The 22,961-nt window shown below is 39.7% G+C and overlaps 1 long non-coding RNA gene across 1 annotated transcript; it reads left to right on the top strand.

Annotated features, from left to right (window-relative positions):
- The first annotated feature begins 14,262 nt into the window (after positions 1–14,262).
- On the top strand, positions 14,263–15,364 carry LOC104231777 (uncharacterized). The gene is made up of 2 exons (XR_011406502.1): positions 14,263–14,353; positions 15,166–15,364. It is a non-coding gene; the product is annotated as an uncharacterized lncRNA (long non-coding RNA).
- Positions 15,365–22,961: the final 7,597 nt, after the last annotated feature.

Raw genomic sequence — 22,961 nt, 5'->3', positions numbered from 1 at the left:
TCGACCCTGCTATGAAAGCCATAATTGCCATTGTCGACACGGGGAAGAGGCCCTAAATGGACCAGAAACCAGAAAAGGGGGAGGAGGCCAAGGTTGCAGAGAGCAAGCCTGAAAAGAAGGTGGAGAAGAAAGTGGTACCAGCAAAGGGTGGAGTTCTTTACATACCGCGAGGTCAAGCCAAGAAGACGCAGAACTTCGGGATCAAAAAGACAAAACCTATGTACGTGCCAAAAGGGGCCTATGTGGTCCGGGGGACGATTCAACCACCTCGGCTGAATGAGCCAGTGGTTATCGGACGCGTGCCACAAAAGCCAATGACCAACCCGTCCACAGTGCCGTGGAATTATCAAAAGACTTTGGTAATGTACAAAGGTAAAGAGGTCATGGGAGAACTTCCAGAAAATACTTTCATTGGAAGGTATTCAAATACCCAAGAACTGAACAACGCCACACAAAGGCGCTTCCCGCCAAAGAAGCCCGTAAGTGTTGAAGAAGCGGAAGTGTTCTTCCAACAAATGAAAATGCCGGATTACGAAGTGATAGATCAGCTGCGCAAGCACCCTGAGCAAGTATCCATGCTGTCATTATTGATGAGGTCAATCGAGCATCAAAAGATCCTGCTGAAAACCCTGAATGAAGCATATGTACAAAGAATGGAGATTGGGACCGGAAGAATCCGACCCAACAATGTCTGCGTAAGAGCTTTCGACGGCATCAAGAGAGATACCATGGGGGAAATAGACTTGTTGTTGGTCATAGGACCAGTCGAATTTCGAGTAACCTTCCAGGTGATCGACATGGACACATCCTACAATTTTCTCCTTGGCAGACCTTGGATCCATGCGGCAGGAGCCGTGCCTTCCACTCTTCACCAGATGGTAAAGTTCGAGTATGAAGACCGAGAGATCGTGGTCCACGGGGAAGATGAGCATGCCATTTATCGGGACCCATCCATCCCGTACCTTGAACCGAGAAAAGGGAGCGAACATACGGTCTATCAAGCTTTCGAGGTTGTACTGGCAGAGCAGCACGAAGAGGGAATACCTTGCCCCCAGCCTTTCTTATCTAACGCCTCGGTCATGGTGGCCAAAGAGATGATCCGGCACGGATTTAGGCCAGGGAAGGGACTTGGACGAACCCTTCAGGGAATAATAGAACCCATTACGTTGCCAGTCATCAAGAAACCTTTTGGACTAGGTTTCAAACCTACTCCAGCAGACGAAAAATGGGCAAAGAAAAGGAGAAATGAGGGTTGGAAGTTACCTCAACCACTGCCGGATTTATATGCAACCTTCATCAGGACGAGGTACACTGAAGAAGAAGATGATGAGGTTTTCACGGCTGAGGAAATCGAGGAGATATGTGGGGCAATGAGAGAAATGCTCTACGAGATCCACATGGTTCAGCCAGGTGAAGGAACGAGCACTGCTGAGATGCTGTACATGGGGCCGAGCGCCCAACTTCAAAACTGGGAGGCTACGCCATTCCCGACTAGACGGAAGTCCGGGTAGACCTGTCCTGCCACCTTTCCTGTGTCACAAGTTATCTCCAGGACATAACTTGAACGTTTTCTTCTTCTCATTTGTTGCTTTGAATTCCTAGTTGTAAACGTTGTTGTCTTCCAACTTTCCAAAGAAAATAATAAAAAAAATCATCATTGCTTTCCTATTCTTTCTTTTGTTCTGATTTTTATCATTTTTCCTTTTATTTTCCTTTTCAGTCCTAATAATGCGGCTTTAAATATGACATGCTTGCGGACTTCACGCCCGGATCACAATGAGTTATTTAACTGCGAATTAATGAACCCAGAACCAGAATATGATGCGGAAGAGGCTTTTAGGGAGATAAACCGAGAGTTGGAATATTTCGAGAATAAACCTAAGCCAAATCTGAATGACACTGAACCGGTAAATTTAGGAACCCCGGAAGAAATCCGGGAGACCAAGATAAGCATTCACACGGACAAGAAAACGCGAGAGGCGATAATTCAACTTCTTTTTGAATTCAAAGACGTGTTTGCTTGGTCATATGATGACATGCCGGGACTAGGTATTGATCTAGTGGTTCATAAATTGCCGATTCATCCTGATTGTCCTCCAGTTCAACAAAAGCAACGAAAGTTCAAAACGGAGGTCAGTGACAAGATTAAAGAGGAGATCACCAAGCAGCTGAAAACGGGAGTGATCCGGGTAGTCCAATATACAACATGGTTGGCGAATGTGGTTCCAGTACCGAAAAAGGACGGGAAAACTCGGGTATGTGTAGATTACCGAGATCTGAACAGAGCAAGTCCTAAAGATAATTTCCCGCTGCCCAACATCCACATCCTCGTTGATAATTGCGCCAAACACGAGATACAGTCTTTTGTAGATTGTTATGCTGGGTATCATCAGGTACTGATGGATGAAGAGGACGCCGAGAAAACTGCCTTCACCACGCCTTGGGGCACCTACTGTTACCGGGTCATGCCATTTGGTTTGAAGAATGCTGGGGCTACTTACATGAGGGCCATGACTGCCATTTTCCATGACATGATGCATCAGGAAATAGAGGTGTACGTGGATGACGTGATAGTCAAGTCCAGGACGCAGGATAATCACATCCAAGACTTGAGGAAATTCTTCGAGAGGCTAAGGAAGTATGACTTGAAGCTAAACCCAGCCAAATGTGCTTTCGGAGTTCCGTCGGGCAAACTTTTGGGTTTCATCGTAAGCAGGAGAGGTATCGAGCTAGATCCAACTAAGATAAAATCCATCAGAGATCTGCCTCCCCCAAGAACAAAGAAAGACGTGATGAGTCTTTTGGGCAGGTTAAACTACATCAGTCGGTTTATTGCCCAGCTGACGAGCACGTGTGAGCCCATATTCAAGCTGTTAAGGAAAGATGCGGCGATTAAGTGGACAACTGAGTGTCAAGAAGCCTTTGATAAAGTCAAAGAATACCTTTCGAATCCCCCGGTCTTGGTCCCTCCAGAACCGGGAAGGCCACTTTTCTTGTATCTAACAGTCTTGGAGAACTCTTTCGGCTGCGTCCTCGGGCAACACGACGTAACCGGAAAGAAGGAGCAAGCAATCTACTACTTGAGCAAGAAATTCACCGGCTACGAGGCCAAATACACTCTGCTGGAAAGGACATGCTGCGCTCTCACATGGGTTGCTCAAAAGCTGAGACATTATCTCCAAGCCCACACTACATTCCTCATAAGCAGGTTGGATCCTTTGAAGTATATATTTCAGAAACCAATGCCTACTGGGAGACTGGCTAAATGGCAAATCTTGCTTACGGAATTCGACATAGTTTATGTCACCCGCACGGCGATGAAAGCCCAGGCGTTAGCAGATCATTTGGCCGAAAATCCGGTCGATGAGGAATACCAGCCATTGGATACCTACTTTCCAGATGAAGAAGTAAACACCGTAGAAGTGATCTCGGAGGAAGCTCATGTTTGGAAGATGTTCTTTGACGGAGCCGTGAACGCCAAGGGTGTAGGGATTGGGGCAATTTTGATCTCGCCTTCTGGTCAGCATTATCCCGCCACAGCTAGACTTCGTTTCTTTTGCACAAATAATACAGCTGAGTATGAAGCTTGCATCATGGGCATGCATATGGCAATCGATCAGGATGTCGAAGACTTACTGATTATGGGAGATTCTGACCTGATCATCCGACAAGTTCAAGGCGAGTGGGAAACTCGGGATGTCAAACTTATCCCATACCGACAACATGTGGAGGACCTCAGCAAGCGCTTTACATCAATAGAGTTCAGGTATATTCCGAGGTGTCACAATGAACTGGCAGATGCACTTGCTACTTTGGCTTCAATGCTACCATACCCGGGCAACGCCCACGTCGATCCTTTGGAAATCCAAATCAAGGAAAGACACGGTTACTGCAGTGTAATCGAGGCGGGATCAAATATGCAGCCTTGGTACCATGACATCAAGAAATTCCTGAAGACACAAGAATACCCCGAGCACGCTACTGGAGATCAAAAAAGGACCATTAGGCGACATGCAAGTGGTTTCTTTCTGAGCGGCGAATTGTTGTATAAGAGGACCCCGGACCTCAATCTCCTAAGATGTGTCGATATCGAGGAAGCGAGAAAGATCATGCACGAAGTACACGCAGGTGTGTGCGGACCTCACATGAACGGGTATGTCTTAGCGAAGAAAATCCTTAGAGCAGGTTATTACTGGATGACCATGGAAAAGGATTGCTTCAGCTTCGTTCGGAAATGTCATCAGTGTCAGGTGCACGGTGATTTGATTCATGCACCTCCCACGGAACTGCATCCCATGTCTGCGCCTTGGCCATTTGTCGCCTGGGGCATGGACGTCATTGGACCAATTGAACCAAAGGCCTCGAATGGACACAGGTTTATACTGGTTGCCATCGATTACTTCACAAAATGGGTAGAAGCTGTCACTCTCAAGTCGGTCACTAAGAAAGCTGTAGTAGATTTTGTGCACTCAAATCTTATCTGTCGTTTCGGTATTCCTGCGACTATCATTACAGATAATGCAGCAAACTTGAACAGTCACTTGATGGGAGATGTGTGCGAGCAATTCAAGATAACACACAGGAATTCCACTCCTTATCGGCCAAAAGCCAATGGTGCTGTGGAAGCTGCAAATAAAAACATCAAGAAGATTTTGAGGAAAACAATACAAAGTTCCCGACAGTGGCATGAGCAGTTACCTTTTGCATTATTAGGGTACCGCACTACGGTACGCACATCGGTGGGAGCGACTCCTTATCTTTTGGTTTATGGGACCGAGGCTGTAATACCGGCAGAGGTAGAAATTCCTTCGCTTCGAATCATTGTCGAAGCAGAAATCGAGGACAGCGAGTGGGTCAAGACTCGGCTAGAGCAATTGACGTTGATTGATGAAAAGCGAATGGCCGCGGTTTGTCACGGACAGTTATACCAACGAAGAATGGCCCGTGCTTACAACAAGAAAGTCTGACCCCGGAATTTCGAAGTAGGTTAGCTGGTACTAAGGCGTATTCTGCCGCATCATGAAGAAGCGAAAGGAAAGTTCGCCCCAAATTGGAAAGGCCCATACATCGTAAGGAAAATATTGCCAAGAGGAGCATTGTATTTAGGTGATATCGAAGGAAATGACCCCGACACAGCAGTAAATGCAGATGCAGTCAAGAGGTACTACGTCTAAATCATACTCCAGTGGTCCTGACACGTTTGAAAATGGCGAAGGTTTTATTCCCCACTACTCCCCAAACACTACCCAACCCTCTCTACAAAAAGAAAAAAAAGAAGAAAAACAAAAAAAAAAGAAAAAAAAACAAAAAAAAACAAAGAAAGAAAACAAAAACAAAATTTGATTGAGGCCTGAACTACGTTTGACTTGATTCCGAAAGGATACGTAGGCAGCCTCTCCCTGAGGTTCAGTCACACCAACAATAAAATCCCATCCACCCTGAAATTGAAAACCGGGGCACGTCGAGCAGTTGAGAAGTTAGTATCACTACCTCTCTTTACCAAGCACAAGCCTTCAAATCAATTACCAAATATGGTGGGGAATCAATAAGCGTCACAAACGAAGACCATCACACTCTGAATTGAGAGAGATAAAATGAGAGAGTCTCGGCGGTGAAAACCTTCGGGCACCACGAGGCGACGGGAGAAGAGAAACCAAAATGAGAGAGCTTGTTTAGTAAAAACTCGCAAAGAGTGCTATCAAGCGATGACAGGAAGAGAAATGAGAGAGGTCAGCCAGCGAAAACCCGCAAAGGGCGCTGTTGGCCGAAAAAGAATGACGCCATCCCAAGAAAGTTTCGGCAGAGTGCCACCAGTTTGGAATCACAGATCCGTTCTGGTTCAGGAAAACGCAAGCTCTTAGAAGGTCAGACGTCCAGTCCAAAAAGCATGTCATGTCATTTAAAGCCAGCGTTATCTTCCTCAGATAAGTCTTTCTCATCCCGAAAAGGGTATTCCTTTTCTGATTTGTTTTCCCCTTTCTTTGTTTCTTTTCGAATCCCTTTTGCATTTTAACCCCGAGTTCAGGACACACCGGAAAGGACAGGTGGCAGGTTTGTTTGCACGGAATCCCGTCTCATGAAGGAAAGCACCTCATCTCGTTGATATGATTACCCAAGCATGATGAATCATGACGTTTGATGGTGTTCCGGAGTAAAGAAGAAAGAGAGGAATCTTGAAATCTTCCCCCAGCAAGTCCACCTTCGGACAAATCCCCACAGAGTCTCCCCCTGTACAAAACCCCACAGAGTTTCTCTTTTTGTATAATCTCCCACAAAGTCTCCCCAGTATAAAAAAAAATCCCTGTTGGAATTTCATCAGCACATCCCCAGCGAGTCCTTTTGTAAATATTCCCCAACAAGCTTACAAACCCTGGGAAACCCGTTTTGAAACAAAAACCCAGCATACCCCATTGTACAGAATCCGCACAAAGAATCCACTTTGTAAATATCCCCCCCACATAGCTTCCTTTTGTACAAGTTCCCACAGAACACCTCCAATAAATCCCCGTTGAGAACCTTCAATCAAAACGGGACAAAAAGAAAAAAGGAGGCCTTACGAGGCAAATCATCACAGAATCCGGAAATACAAGCCTGAGCAGTCTAAAGGTTTCGCCATTCGAATCAAATCAATGACGGGACCTCGCAACAGAAATAGAGACGCAACAAAGCAATTGGGAACGATCAAGGTCACCGAACCAACCGTCGTTTTCGAACTAACAATTGTTCTTTGTCTGAAAAGTTGAAACAGGAATGATCCAAGACAACCATGCAAGAAGCGGGTGTCGCCCAAAGAAGAAGGTACACGGGTACAAGAAACATTTTGGCAATAAGGAATTCACTCAAAAGGTAAGTTCCCGCAAAACTCCCTTTTATCTTCTATTGAAACAAGAAAACTCAAAAATAGATCGTGTAGTATTCTCGAGCTTTATCTCCAGCCAATCAGCATTAGGGTTTTAAAACCCTAAACTGAGCTTTTCCATGCAATCAGCATTAGGGTTTTAAACCCTAAACTGAATTTTCCTTTTTAGTCAGCATTAGGGTTTTAAACCCTAAACTGAACTTTTTCCTTTCAGCCAGCATTAGAGTTTTAAACTCTAAACTGAGCTTTTCCATGCAATCAGCATTAGGGTTTTAAACCCTAAACTGAATTTTCCTTTTAATCAGCATTAGGGTTTTAAACCCTAAACTGAATTTTCCTTTTAGTCAGCATTAGGGTTTTAAACCCTAAACTGAACTTTTTCCTTTTGGTCAGCATTAGGGTTTTAAACCCTAAACTGAACTTTTCCCTTTCAACCAGCATTAGAGTTTTAAACTCTAAACTGAGCTTTTCCATGCAATCAGCATTAGGGTTTTAAACCCTAAACTGAATTTTCCTTCTAGTCAGCATTAGGGTTTTAAACCCTAAACTGAACTTTTTCCTTTCAGCCAGCATTAGAGTTTTAAACTCTAAACTGAGCTTTTTCATGCAATCAGCATTAGGGTTTTAAACCCTAAACTGAATTTTCCTTTTAGTCAGCATTAGGGTTTTAAACCCTAAACTGAACTTTTTCCTTTCAGCCAGCATTAGAGTTTTAAACTCTAAACTGAGCTTTTCCATGCAATCAGCATTAGGGTTTTAAACCCTAAACTGAATTTTCCTTTTAGTCAGCATTGGGGTTTTAAACCCTAAACTGAATTTTCCTTTTAGTCAGCATTAGGGTTTTAAACCCTAAACTGAACTTTTTCCTTTCAGCCAGCATTAGGGTTTTAAACCCTAAACTGAGCTTTTCCATGCAATTAGCATTAGGGTTTTAAACCCTAAACTGAATTTTCCTTTTAGTCAGCATTAGGGTTTTAAACCCTAAACTGAACTTTTTCCTTTCAGCCAGCATTAGGGTTTTAAACCCTAAACTGAGCTTTTCCATGCAATCAGCATTAGGGTTTTAAACCCTAAACTGAATTTTCCTTTTAGTCAGCATTAGGGTTTTAAACCCTAAACTGAACTTTTTCCTTTCAGCCAGCATTAGGGTTTTAAACCCTAAACTGAGCTTTTCCATGCAATCAGCATTAGGGTTTTAAACCCTAAACTGAATTTTCCTTTTAGTCAGCATTAGGGTTTTAAACCCTAAACTGAACTTTTTCCTTTCAGCCAGCATTAGAGTTTTAAACTCTAAACTGAGCTTTTTCATGTAATCAGCATTAGAGTTTTAAACCCTAAACTGAATTTTCCTTTTAGTCAGCATTAGGGTTTTAAACCCTAAACTGAACTTTTACCTTCCAGCCAGCATTAGAGTTTTAAACTCTAAACTGAGCTTTTTCATGCAATCAGCATTAGGGTTTTAAACCCTAAACTGAATTTTTCTTTTAGTCAGCATTAGGGTTTTAAACCCTAAACTGAATTTTTTTCAGCCAGCATTAGAGTTTTAAACTCTAAACTGAGATTTTTCACGCAATCAGCTTTAGGGTTTTAAACCCTAAACTGAACCTTTCCCCATCTAGTCGGTATTAGGGCTCCTACCCTGAACTGAGCATGCATATCCTCTTTCATCAATTTTATGAACTTCCTGGTGAATAATTAACGAAATTTTCCTAGTGAAACTGGGGCAGAAAATTTCGTCCGTTTGTTTTCTCCTGCAGGTCTAACCTCGAGCCACACGGATCGAAATGACCCACGAGATGAGTCTCAACTCAGAATCAAAGAAGAAAAAGACAAAAGAAGACATCCCGAGATATCAGAGTGAATGGAGAGCAGATCGACTACAACATTTAATTGAGGTCTTGAACCCTGCCAATCGCGCCTCACTCAGTATCCCAGAGATTAAACAGGTCACCACAACTCGCAAGCATCAAGATTCAGATCGGAGTCTACAAGCAGAATCAGCTAAGACCCAAGATCAAGTCGTAAAAGAATCATAGATAGGAATCTTGTAACTAGCAGTTGACATACACATAAGTAGTTAGCTCAGTTTCCAATTTCCATTTGGTTGTAATAAGGCGGTCAGTAACGTAGCAGTGACAACAGCAGCAGCAGTAGCAGCAAGCATTGCAATCCCATGGTAGTCCCAGCTACCAAAGCTTCCCGAACTACATTGACCTGATTCCTATTTAGCCCAGGATATGTAGGAAATCTTTGAAGCAAGATTCGGTCAGATCTTTCAAAAAAAACATGCTTCATACGGAGTGGTCTATAGGCAAAAATCGCTCATACACGCTCACTTTATCTTTGCACGAAAACCCTTCGTGTTTCCGAACAAAGAGGGGCAGCTGTGAGCACGTGATTTTTGTTTCGCACGACAATCGCTCCAAAAAGAAATAAAAAATAATAATTGGCCCTGCTGTACAATTTTTTGATTTCTGTGCGGCACCTTGTTGATTTATTTGTGACTTCGGCCCATTTTTATTTATTTACTTTATTAAAATAAAATTCAAAAAAAAATATATGTGTCCTGCATAATTCGAACCGTAATCCGGTCGTTAAATAGAAAATCATGAATAGGCATCTTCGTCCGTGATTTTATTTTGTTTGACTTTACCTGTTTTGAAATATTTTAGTGTGTGTGCAAATAATTGTATTGAGTGTGTATTTAATTTTAATTTGATTTTTTGGCTTAGTTTTGTTTTAAAATAAATAAGAAAAAGGAAATAAATAAAAAAATATAAAGAAAGGACCCCTTCCCTTCCGGACTTGGGCCAATTTTAACAAAATTGGCCCAAACAAACAGCCCAAAACCCAGGCCTGCCCGGTCCAGACCACCTGATGCCCAGAGAATCCAAACGACGTCGTTTTGGTACAGGTTGATCTGGGCCGTTGATCTCAAATTGATCAACGGCCAAGATCAATTCCCCATAACCCACCAATAAACCCGACCCGTCTCACCCGGACCAACCCCAACCCTTTACCCTTGAAACGACACCGTTCCACTTAAGCTATCAGATCCAGACCGTAGATCTAGATTGATCTAACGGTCGAGATCAATCCACCCATTAACTATATAAGACCATAATCTTACCCTGCCCCCCTATCTGAACCCCAGCCTTCGTCTCCAAACAAACAGCCCTAAAACCCTAGCCGCCCCTGCGTACTTTCGCCATGAAAGCCGGCGGCATGGATGCCGGTGACCTTGCCCTGAACACCATAGAACCCCCTCACCACCCTGAACATAGACCTGTTAACCGTTTAGTTCGAATCACCCTCTAGGTCCTCGAATCTTCATTTGAAGATTCGAGTCAAAACTCGATCTACACCAACCAACCCCATCTTCACACCAGACACTCCCCAGACCCTCCTCGTGACCAAACCATACTTGGTTTGGTCCGAATCTGATCAGGGAAGCCTGAATCCCAGATCTAAGTTTTGAAAGTTTTGTGTTCCTTCATCACTGGCCCATGCCAGTCCGAGCCAAAGATATTAAGGTCTAATGGACCTTAATCGAAGTGTTTCTCATCTGAGAAACACTTCGATTAAAGTCCGTTCAGCCTTAAGAAAGGTCTGTCCAAATCCGGGTTCAAACTTTTGACTTTTCAAGTTTAAGGTGAGTCTGCTTTCTTTCCTTTATTTGTTTTTAGTCCGTGTGATTTGTTTTAAAAGACTGTTCATATTTGTTTTAATTTTATCAACTTTTGTTTGTCCACTTTGTTTGAACCTCTGTGTTTGTCTGAATCCCCCCTCCTATTCTGATAAGGCATGTGTATTGGTTGTATTCCAAATTTGTACTGACTAACTGATTCCTCGAAGTACAATTCTGTTTTAATCAGTATAAGTCGAGTCATGTGTCCCATACTTCTGAATGTCTGATTTTTGGCTACGATTGTGTATGTTAATGCTAATATAGTCGAGTCGACATGAGTCGTCAATTAGTTTCAACTGTCTGAGCATAGTAAATCGATTTGCTTCTGTTGAACATTTGTTGAATCAATTAAGAACCAATTTTGTTTACTTATAGCTGTTGATTTGGATCAGTAATGTAAAAGGGATGTTTGGTTTAAATGCTGAATTGGAGGGCATGTGCACTCTTGCACAGCATGTGCATTGGTGCACCTCATGTGCTTTGTGCACTACCTGTGGCCTGCATAAAGGTCTTTGCTGATTTTAAAATGGTTTGACAGCATATGATGTCAGATATATTCTACTGCCCCATACCTTGCTTTAGTTTAAGAAATATTAAGCCTTTTAAAGTTAAGCCTGCCAAGGGAATGATGGGGGTTAATATTTAAATAACTAACTGGAATCTGAAAATGGGAAGGCACATGGGAAGGGTACTGTGATAGCCCAAACAGGCTGTTAAAAAGGTTAAGGAAGGCTTATAAAAGGGATAGAAATAGAGGAGAGGGGGGAGAGGATCGGATACTAGAGTAATACACAGGGAGAGGGAGATTGATAGATACAAAGATTTTGATACACACACACACACACACACATAGAGGAGAAAAATATTGGAAAAGGAGGGAAAGAAAATACAGACACTGTGAGGAATTTTTGAAAAAAGAGAGTGGAAATACATACAGATATATACACACAGACAGGAATAGATAGAAGGAGGATAACACAGGAAAGAGGAACTGCATCTTTTCCTCTTTGTCTTGATTCTCATCTGGCCGGATTTCCCTGTTCCATATCATTTCTCTTAAGTTATGTTTGAGGGTTTTAGTTGTGTGTAGCATCAGTGCATCCCCAGATCTGTTTTGCCTAAATTTTGATTCACGTTACTGGGAACTTGCCACACTCTGTCATCTTTCATTGATTCCAACTGCATCTTGCACTGGGATTCTGCTTTCTATCTGGTTACTTGCTGTTGCTGCTGCTATTTGGTTTCCTGCTGGCCGCTGACTTTTCTGCTTCACTTCTTCTTTGCATTTCAGTATTCAGTGTTTTTCCAGGTACACATTTCAAATCCCACTTTGGTGTTAACTGTAACAGTCCAAAAGCATGAAATGAAAGGAGTTCTTGAAGAAGATTCAGATATCTGTTTTGTATTGCTTGTGATACACTGATCTCTGTTGTATAAATCAATTAGTGTAATTCAGTAGTGAAAGTTTAGTTAGACAATGCTTGATCAAGTTTAGTTTTTTGCATCTTAGTTTATGGTTGTTTGCTAAGTATAAGATGTAATAGTATAATATTTAGAAGGTGTGGATAATTGGCATAGAACTTTCGACTGTTTTCCCATCAAATAATGACATGTATAAGATAGAATATTTCCACCTACACAATAATGTTCTGTGTTATTTTCCTTTCCTTTTATCAAGACCGTTAGGCAACATACAGGTACATGTTCGAATCCCCATTAGTAACAATGCCTAGCATTCAATTTTCTCAACCTAGCTTAAATAAATCTAGTTAAGCTCGATTCGAGGAAATGTTCGAATTAAGTATTGCATTCCATCCACCTCCATATAGCTTCTTTGTTCAACCAAAATATTTCGTAAGGTATGGCGTCTTTTCATTTTTATAAGTGATTAGAAATTGATAGTAATCCGGTTTTTATATTTCAATTAGCATACATCTTTCCTTCTTCTATTTCTGGAAAACGAAAACAATAAGAAATGTAGTCAGTGTAGGTTTTATTTTTTTAATGAGACGAACCTCGCCAAAAATAAAAAAAAATGCAAATTGCGGGGCCCTCAATAATTGATCATGATAAATACTTAGAATTTGGGACGGACTGTTTAGTGAATTCCACTGCCCTCCCTAAAGAGAATAACGCGTTAGATTCTTTAGGCGCGACTTTAAGTAAATTATATTCTTAAAGTCGGGTGCACATTGATGTGACCCAAATCCAAGTCTCAACGGAGTCAAAATGTATTAACAACTACGGGTGCATTGATTGTGACGTGGTTCGAGATGCATTTCCACGACGTTGCAATTCTATAAAAATAAATGATAATAATAAAAGCGGTTTAAACTTAATAAAAGCACGTAAGTCATAACATGTATTTAAATCAGATATTTAGCCATTATAACAATTTAAGCGACCGTGCTAGAACCACGGGATTCGAGGGTGCCTAACACCTTCCCTCGGGTCAACAGAATTCCTTACTTAGAATTTCTGGTTCGCAGACTTCATTTGGAAAAGTCGAAAATTTCCTCGATTTAGGATTCAAGATAAACCGGTGACTTGGGACACCAAAAGCCAAACCTTTCCCAAGTGGCGACTCTGAATTAAATAAATAATCTCATTTCGAATATTATCACTTAAATTGGAAAAACTCCCCTCGCGCATTTAACCCTTCGGGGCCGGGCGCGCAAAAAGGAGGTGTGACATATAATATTTGGTAATTAGTGAGAGTCTAGTCGGTCCATTTAATTTGTATGACATGCACTAATATGTTAATCAAATCATTAATTAATGCTAATACTTTTACCAGGCACAAGTTAGGAATGAGCTTCATCCAACAACTAAAAATTAGAATATGGTTTGACTACTAAGATATAGTAGCATGTTTCAAACAAGACTAATTGACCGACATTTTGTTTGTGGGACTGTGCGAAATAATAATTGTTTAATGACCAATACGTGGTTGGATAGGCCGCAGAAAATTACACTCAATAATATTAAAAATGATTGGTCTTGATTTTTTTGGACCCCGCTTATCCCGTTTACAAACCTTTAAGGTCAAAAGTCAAAAGTGTTGCATCCAATGGACAACACTTGTTAAATTTGAAGTTCTGCTCATGGGTCAAGCAAATTAAAAAAAAATCAAGAACACCCACTTTCAAGGCCATTCTTGTAATCACCCAATGGACCGATTAACTACATTATAAAAAGGGGTATTATTATTTTTAGCCCGCGCCAAAAATTATTTACATTTAGTAGTCAAAATAATATATAAAATTTGTATAATTTTTGTATATAATATATATATATTCAGATATTATTTTAAGAACGGCTATATAGTGTCATTTTTTCTAGTAAAAAGGGAACTAAATACATCTTTTTTACTTACATGTTCTCAAACTTTTGCTCACTAATAATGCAGGCCAAGGCAGTAAACCAAAATGGAAGGAGCGGTTTACATTCAGGGTAGAGTATCCCTCTGCAGATAAGCAGTACAAGCTTATACTTAAGCTCATGGATCATGATACCTTTTCCTCATATGACTCTCTTGGCGAAGCGACGTAAGTAATTTTTGTTTATGTTATCATATCAGACTTGATACGAAGATCAATACAGGTTGTTATAAGTCAATTTAACCATATAATACTATATTATTTACATTCAATCAATTGTGTACTCGTAGTATCTACTTGAAGGAATTGATTGAATTGGGATTGGAGAATGGAAAAGCTGATATTCATCCTCAAAAATATAGTGTGGTTGGCAGTGATCAATCTTACTGTGGGGAAATTCAAGTTGGCCTCACTTTCACCCCTAAGGTATTCTTTTGAACCCTAAGCTGTAGTAGCGAGATTTAGGAATTTCACTAAAGGGTGCCAAAATATAAAGAAGTATATATGAAAAAGTAGGATTTAATATATAGTATATATACATAAAAATAAATTTTTGTCTAGCTACACACAGTGGCGGAGCCACCTTATCCAAAGAGGTGTCAACGGACAACCCCTTTGTCCGAAAAATTACACCTCGGTAATTTTTATTTTATATGTATATATTACTATATGTTGACTCCCATTGACTTCCTCATATGTTTACTTCTTTATATTTTGATACCTCTTAGTAAAATTTTTGGCTCTATTACTGGTGCTGTATCCAACCAAACTTTACAAATCTTGTAGTCTTTCTAAATCTTGGTATATGTTCTTGAAAACTTTAATTTTAGAAGGAAAAGAAAAAGGTGAGATAGCTAATAAAATCGATCAAACGAAAGAAATCCATGTGAATGGAAAGAACAAAATAAAGTATATATTATATTCTCACCTTACAAAGACACAGTCAACTTGAACGAGTATAACTTTACTCGATTTAAGGGTGGTCCATTTTTGGTTATACATGTAACATGTGTTAGAAGGTCATAAACAACATATACTGTAGATTGTCTTTCATAGATCCATTTTTGGTTATAAATTTAACCTGTGATAGAAGGTTATAAACAACACATACCGTAGATTGTCTTTCATAGATGATCATATGAATTTTTCACTATGCTTTATTTTTTTTTACTTTTTTATTTTTATTTTCCTCGCGATGGAACTCGGGTGTCATGATATGTTAAATAATTTGACAGAAGACAGCTGCAGTAGAAGAATATGGTGGATGGAAGGAGAGTGACTGCTGACTAGCTATAGTTCCTATATGTATTTGTCAGATTTTGTACACTTTGCTGTTTTAGCACGAAGATGAAGATCCTCACAAGTTTTTCTTATATTTATGCAATGTTAAAGTGACTGTTTGTTGTACTTAACAAAGCAATTGACGTTATCTTAAGCGTAAGAAAAGCTCATTATAGTGCACCATATGTAAGTGTTAGAGAAGAATATAATAAAGAAGTAGTCAAACTCTTCTCAAAATTTTTAACAAAATGCCACCTTCAGATAAACCAATTTAGCTTTTCTTTGTCAACATGGCCCAATCCCTAGCGGTCTAGCCAGGGATGCAATTTAGAGATTAGTCAGTCCTGATTTTCTCCTGAATTTATAAGATATAAATTTTAACTTCAGAATATTTTTGTCCTAAAAATTTGAATTGAAAAACTAAAATTCAGGATGCACGGGCTAATTTCTAAATAATAGCCCTTTAGAGTGGCTACCTAGTGTCATTTCTACTCTAAACAATGTGGGAAGAAATTAAAAAATAACCAGATTTACAAGTGGTCATTCAAAAATAGCCACAGTTTCAAAAGTAATCAAAATTTAGCCACTTTTCATGTAAATGTAAATCTGAATAAAAATACTGTTCAAAATACGAAAAAATTCTCCAGTATAATATATTGGAGTTCCAGTATATTTATACTGGAACTATACTGAGTTCCAGTATAAATATACTGGTCCAGCATAATATACTGAAAATTTTCGCGTGTTGGAGTTCCAGCATAATATGCTGGAAGTTCATACACGGGTGCACCGATCTCTAGTATATTATGCTGGAACTTTCCGTGTTGCAGCAAAATAGTGGCTATTTTTCAATGACTTTGCAAACGCTGACTATTTTTGAATGACCAGTCCAAAAACTGGCTAGCCCATACTATTTTTATAAGGCGTAATACATACGGAGACACCTAAAGTTGGCACGATCTTTCACTTAGACACTTAAACTAGACCTCTTTCCGATTAGACACGTTTCATAGGCAATTCTCATACCAATTAGACACGTTTTTTGCTGGTGGCATATAGCGTGACTTCAAACCTATTTAGGCGCGTGAAGGATTCCAAAAAGTGACTTTTCCTTTCCCAATTAGACACATAACGGTAACATGGATTGTCAATTATTATTTAAACCCTAATCCCTTTCCCAATTCTTAAAAAACCTATTTGTTCTCTTCTCTTCTTCTCAGATTTCTCCAGCAATTCTCCAGCAAATCTTTTCTTCTCTTCTCTTCTTTCTCTCGTTTCTGTTCTCTTCTTGGCATCAATTAATTTTTTCTCTTCTCTTCTTCCTCTCATTTCTGTTGTTGCCATGTTTATTAATGTCGAACTTCTCGGAATCGATAAACTCGTCAATGTCACCTTGCGTTGCTGCTCGAATCTGTAAGTGTGGTGTTTCTCCAAAGTTGAATACTTCTTGGACCCAATTAAACCCAGGTCGTAGGTTTTTTGCTTGCAAAATCGGAAAGGTAAATTGTTTGTTCATAATTTGTAAATTCTATTTTATGAATTATTTTCTTTGATAAAAATTGATTAAAAGTGTTTTGTGATATTTGTAGAAAAAGGGTGGATGTGATTATTTCTGTTGGTATGACGATGAGATGCCTACTCAAGCGAAGAATATAATTTGGGGTTTATTAAAGAGAGTCAAAGCTTTTGAAGAAGAGAAAGTTCGAGCAAAAAGAAGACGGATCCTTTTGACGATTGTTGTTGTATTGTTAGTCGTTTTATGGAAACTGTATGACTGATGAATTTTGGTTGACTGATGAGCAAAAAGAAGACGGATTTCTATTGTTGCTTTAAATTTCTGTTTTGAAATTGTTGTTGTAATATTCAGATGTTGTATAAATACAACTGAATTTTGTTATAAACTTCTGTTTATATTCAGATGTTGAAACCGTTGTTTTAATTTACAGTTGCTGAATTTTGAAAGTGCTGTAATATACAACTTCTGTACAAGGCATAGAACCATAAGATGCAGTTTCAAAATGTAGAACATATAGACTGAAGTGCATTATAGAGTAATTATTCAGAACATAGAGTAACTATTCTGCCAAAACAAACAAAATAAGGCTGAAGTTGCAGCTGCATAACATATATCCAATCACCCGTGGACTCTCTAAGAACACACAGTTTAGCCCTATAACAAATTGTCTTGCCAACATACAATCCTAGCTTGTCCCTACACAACTCCTGTATTTCCCATATCCTTATGTGGGGCTGCTTAGTTATTTCATCTTTGAATTTCTTTGCAACAAACTTTGAAGTGCACAACTTATTCTTGTTTGAAGTATCACATTTGTGTACTGGGTAGTAGTTCTTTACTTTAAAATCACCTGAATCTCTATCAATACAAGCATAACACACCCATTTGCATCTCTTTGATTTACACTTAGCCCTCACCCTATGTGGTTCATTTGGTCTCAATTTAATCTGCACCTTGTACTCAATTGCATAATTTGCTAATGCTTTCCGAAATTCTATAGCATTCTCAAAAATCATCCCAAGTTCAAATATAGCAACTTCATAATCAGGATCATACCTCACTTTTGTACTCCTCTTTCTTGCTGGTATATCAACACCAGGAATAGTTTCAGGATCTAACTCTTCTGTGCTATCTTCACTATCAGCCTCTGAACTATCAATAAACTGTTCATCACCACCTAATTTACCTACATATCTTGAAGTCTTGTTTCTTCCAATATCCTCAAATCCTCTGTCAATACCTGTTTCTCCTAATGGTATCTCATCTGTTGCAATTGGTTTTTTCCTCTGCTTACCTTGCCTCTTGCTCATCCTTTCAGCCCTTAGAGATCTCAATCCATCATCAACATCTGAATCATCTTCTTCTGGAAGAACATCTTCTTCTGATTCACTACTCTCAACATCTGATTGCACTCCATCTTCATTAACATTATGGTCTGGTGGTTCATCTCCATCAGCAGCATTTACAGTTGGTTCAGAAGAATTGTGAGTTGGTTCAGTATCATTCAAAGTTGGTTCAATAGGAGGCTCAATAGGTGGTTCAGCAGCATTGTGAGTTGGTTCCGTAGGCGGCTCAATAGGTTTTTCAGTATTTGTATTACTCCCAGGTGTTGCCCTAGCTTTAAATTGGTCATTACCACCCCCACCTACTTCTGCCCCACATAAAAGACCAACATTTTCTTCGACTACTTCAGACTGACTCACACCATGACGCAAATAAACATCCAAAGTATCACCATGTTTTAAATCTTTCACAAATTCATATAACTGAAAATCAGAAAAGACTTTGATAAAATCACCATCTTTTTCCTTTTGACAATAAAACCCTTCGACAACTGCATACCCAAGGTCTTTAGCATAAACAGATAACTCGACAACACTATAATGGTTTTTATCGATAGCAACAACAAAAGCATCTAATTCCCCTTGTATAGTGGGACAGGTTGCTCGATAAATGTACCCCCGTGGTGAAAGAGAGTTAAAATATAGTCATCCTCCATAGTATTCCCTTACATAAGACGACAAGGGACCAGCACAAAGGAAAACCCCAAAAAAACCCTAGCTTGAGAAATAACTTACAGATTACTTAGCCCTAGCTGTAGCAATAGAAAATAAGGAGAGATTGGACCTTCAAGCGTTGTAAATACGGTGAGAAATCAGTGGAAATACTAGATTCCAACACCATTGACCAAAAGAAGAAGAAGATTAACAGTGGTAGGACCTTTCTTCGTTTTCATCGAAGGTAAAAGGAACAATGGTAATATGTTTAGATGTTTGTTTAGGGCTAGTTATCTGTATTTTAGTGGAAATAACACTATATAGCTGAGGTGGACAGTGATGTAGACAAATAAAATGATGTGGCATGATTTATAATGGTTACTTTTGCCACGTAGACGGAGATTGCAGAACACGCGCTTGGTTAATTAATAAGCCAGCAAAAAACATGTCTAATTGGTATGAGAATTGCCTAAGAAACATGTCTAATTGGAAAGAGGTCTAGTTTAAGTGTCTAAGTGAAAGATCGTGCCAACTTTAGGTGTCTCCGTATGTATTACGCCTTTTTATAACGATGTATCAACAAAAATAATGGATTCGGACCAGCCCATTTTCCAAATTCACTTGAGTTGACCAGTTCCACTGCGTCAAGTTTGGAGAAGAAGAATACTCCTACATCCCACTCCACGAAATTTGTTTTTACGAAATATCTAAGTATTTTTTTTTGGGTTGTAATACGAACTTTTCTTTCATTAACTAATATTATTACATAGAGTAGGAGATCCATCGGCCTCGGGCATTGGTGCTGCCACCATATTGTCTACATTAGTAATGCAAGTTACAAAAGGATTCCCAATTTCCACTAACCTAGAAAACATAGTAGTAGATACTGTTCTAGATTTTGTGCATCCAATTTTATCATCATGGATTGCTTTCAAAAGAGCGTTGGGAGGTTGTTCCAATACAAATAATTGACTACTGCCTGACTGCTTGGATCCCTGGGTGGCCAAAAGATAAGCAACTTTATTTCCCTCCCTGAAGTTATGCCAGATCAGCAGATTCTGCAGTTTCTTCAGTAATGACCTGCACTCAGACACCAAGTTAGAATAAATTGAACAAGTATCATATTCGAGTAAACAGAATATGTCCGTTGCATCAGTTTCAATTTCCACATTTACAAATTTTTTGTCAAAGGCAAGGTGTAGGTCAGTTTTGAGAGCTAAGAGTTCCATGTAGGCTGGGTGTAGGCTATGGCTGATTTGTAGTATCCCAAAATCCAACACCCATGGCTATTTCTGAAAATTCCACCAATGCCACCTTTTTTATATTTTCCTTTAAAAGCCCCATCGATGTTAAGTTTTATAGAGGAATTTGTTGGGGGGAGCCATTTGATAGAGATGGTGGTAGTGGGAGGTATGAAGTTTGGGAAGTTGGTACAATACTTAAATTCTTTGCAGCGGCCAGTTACCACATCAAGTGGTAGTTGGTTGCATTTATTGTTAAAAGAGTTATTATTTCTATTAAGCCACAAGTTCCAGATAGCAAATGGAAAGAAAATATCCCAAGAGGTATCCCACTGATCCAATGCTATGTTTGAATCCTTAGAATAGTGAGTCAGTGATCAGAGTTGTTGTGAAAGGGAAGAAAATTGACTTGCGCATCGCTCCAAATTTGATAGCTATGGGGCATTCAAAGAAGACATGAGTTATTGTCTCCTTCGCTCCTTTGCATATAGAACAGTGGGTGTCAATATTGAGTCCAATTTTATGTAAGCAACTTTGGGTAGGGATACGATTATAGGAACATTGCCAAATGAAGTATTTGATTTTACGGAGTGTGTTAAGTTTCCATATCCATTGGAACTTAAAACTATTGGAATATAGCGACGAGATAAGTTTGTATGTAGAGCTAGTTGAAAAGACACTGTTTGAGGTATAAGCCCAAGTGGGGATATCTCTAGTATTATGGAAGGAGTCAAGATTCATAGAGAAGATTTTGTTTCTTATTTCTGTAGGTAACGTAAACGACAGTTTTGTGAGATTCCAATTGTTTGTCGTCCAGAGGTCTTTGACTTTAAGGGTTTGGTCATTATAGTTCATTAGTCCTTGGATGATGCTATTTAGAGATGGGAGCTCTGGAAATTCATGCATAGGACCAACAGTTAATGTTACCCGGACCGATAATCCAATGTAGGCCTTGATTACAGATTTGTCAACCTCTTAAGATGTTATTCCACATGAAAGAACTGGAGTTGGGGTTTCTCTTATGACTGTACTTAGTAATGAGGGTCGTGGCCCATATAGAGCTGGGGTTGTTGAAGAGTCTCCAGGAAAGGCTGGTTAGGGAGACCAGGTTTTTTTCCGCAGCTTTCCTGAGGCCCAGCCCCCTCCCCCCCCCCCCCCGCATGCTTTGATTGGGCGATCGTGAACTCATTTTTCATCTTGTTGGTAAGGATTCCATTGTCCACCTTGTAACCAGCTCCCCTTTCCTCTCCCCAAAAAAATAGTTTAACGAAAAACCTAAGAAAAATAAAAAATGCAAGTGAAAATAGTGAAGATATACGAAAATATGGTTATTTTTCTTCTATTCTTTTTTCATTTAAGCGAAGATAGAGCAGCCGTAGAGAGACACAAGGGAGTGGACATAATTGAGAAAATTGCCTCCACAAAACACGAAGTGGATGCCCCCCCCCCCCACCTCCCTCACCCACAAAAAAATTACATAGAAAAATATTATAATCATAAAGTAAAATTTTATAATCATATAGTTGACGAAAATTAAATTCTAACTTTGACTGAATGGACTTTGTGAATTTTCAGTATTAATTTGGGGAAAATCAACAGTATACGTACTCAATCAATTAAAATTTCATTTTTGACATATAACATCCAAGATGACTATCATATTAGAAAGATAGGAGCATTTACAAATCACTATAGCGATTTCCCAAACAATAATAATGTAAAATTAAATGCCCACATGACATCTATATACCATTTATGTAGCGTCATATAGTTTAAAGAATCATTAAACAAAGTATACTTTATATATAATAAAATAAATATTGTTTCTTAATTCCAAACAAGTTTGAAATTAACTATTGAATCTTTACGGATCATGTTTCTTTAATTAACATTTATCTCAGACCACCATTATTCAGAATACTAGAATGTCATTTATAATTGAATCGTTTTTTAGAATTTCCACTCGGTGTCTAGTACTTGCATTGTTTCCCTAATTAATTCTGATGCGTCCCGCGTAAGGTTCATTATAGGTGGAACTAGGGCTGGCAAGTGGGTCGGTCCAGGACCGGGACCGGTCCAGGACCACGGCCCAGGACCACGACCCATATGGGTTGTGGGCCTAAACGGTCCTATTCGTATAAGACTGGGACCGTGGGGAGGTGGGCTGGGTAGTGGACCGGTCCTGTGCGCGAGGCCCGCGAGACCGGGACCGTGGAGAGGCGAATCTATTGACCAATCTGTTCCTCCTCTACTGCCCCCGGCTCCCCGACCCAACTCCCATATCCATCTTACACCTGCAATTTTTGATAGCGATAATACAACAACAACAACAACAACGACCCAGTATAATCCCACAAGTGGGGTCTGGGGAGGGTAATATGTACGCAGACCTTACCCTACCCCGAAGGGTAGAGAGGCTGTTTCCAGGAGACCCTCGGCTCAAAAAAACAATAGGAGACGATATATTAGTACCATAAAAATGCGTAATAAAAATAACAACAATAACAACAACAATATATAAGAGATATGAAATATGAAATACAGGATACAAAATACGAAATACGAAATAGGTGGCTGGTATAAGTACAACTAGAGGGAAAACCCTGCATCAATAGACGACCAATGACATTCCTAGTCTAACTCCTAACTGGATAGTCTCCCTCTATTGTGCTGTAGAAATATTCACACTCTCCCCTAACCTACAACTTTAATGCTCGACCTCCATAATTCCCTATCAAAGGCCATGTCCTCAGTAATCCTAAGTCGCGCCATGTCCTGTCTGATCACCTCTCCCCAATACTTCTTAGGTCTTCCTCTACCTCTCCGCGTGCCCACTACAGCCAGTCGCTCACACCTCCTCACCGGTGCATAGTTTATTATAATTTACTGAGAGTCAATTTTGCCATAATGTTGGGGTTGGTGAAAAGTTAAACCATAAATTAATGAATGCTCTTTATTCTAATCCAACTATTGATGAAGATAATGATGAGGAAATAGCG

Source organism: Nicotiana sylvestris, chromosome 4, assembly GCF_000393655.2.
Source record: "Nicotiana sylvestris chromosome 4, ASM39365v2, whole genome shotgun sequence".
Classification (NCBI taxonomy): Eukaryota; Viridiplantae; Streptophyta; class Magnoliopsida; order Solanales; family Solanaceae; genus Nicotiana; species Nicotiana sylvestris.
Note: the sequence above shows the minus strand (reverse complement) of the source record. Positions and strands in the feature narration are given on the sequence as shown.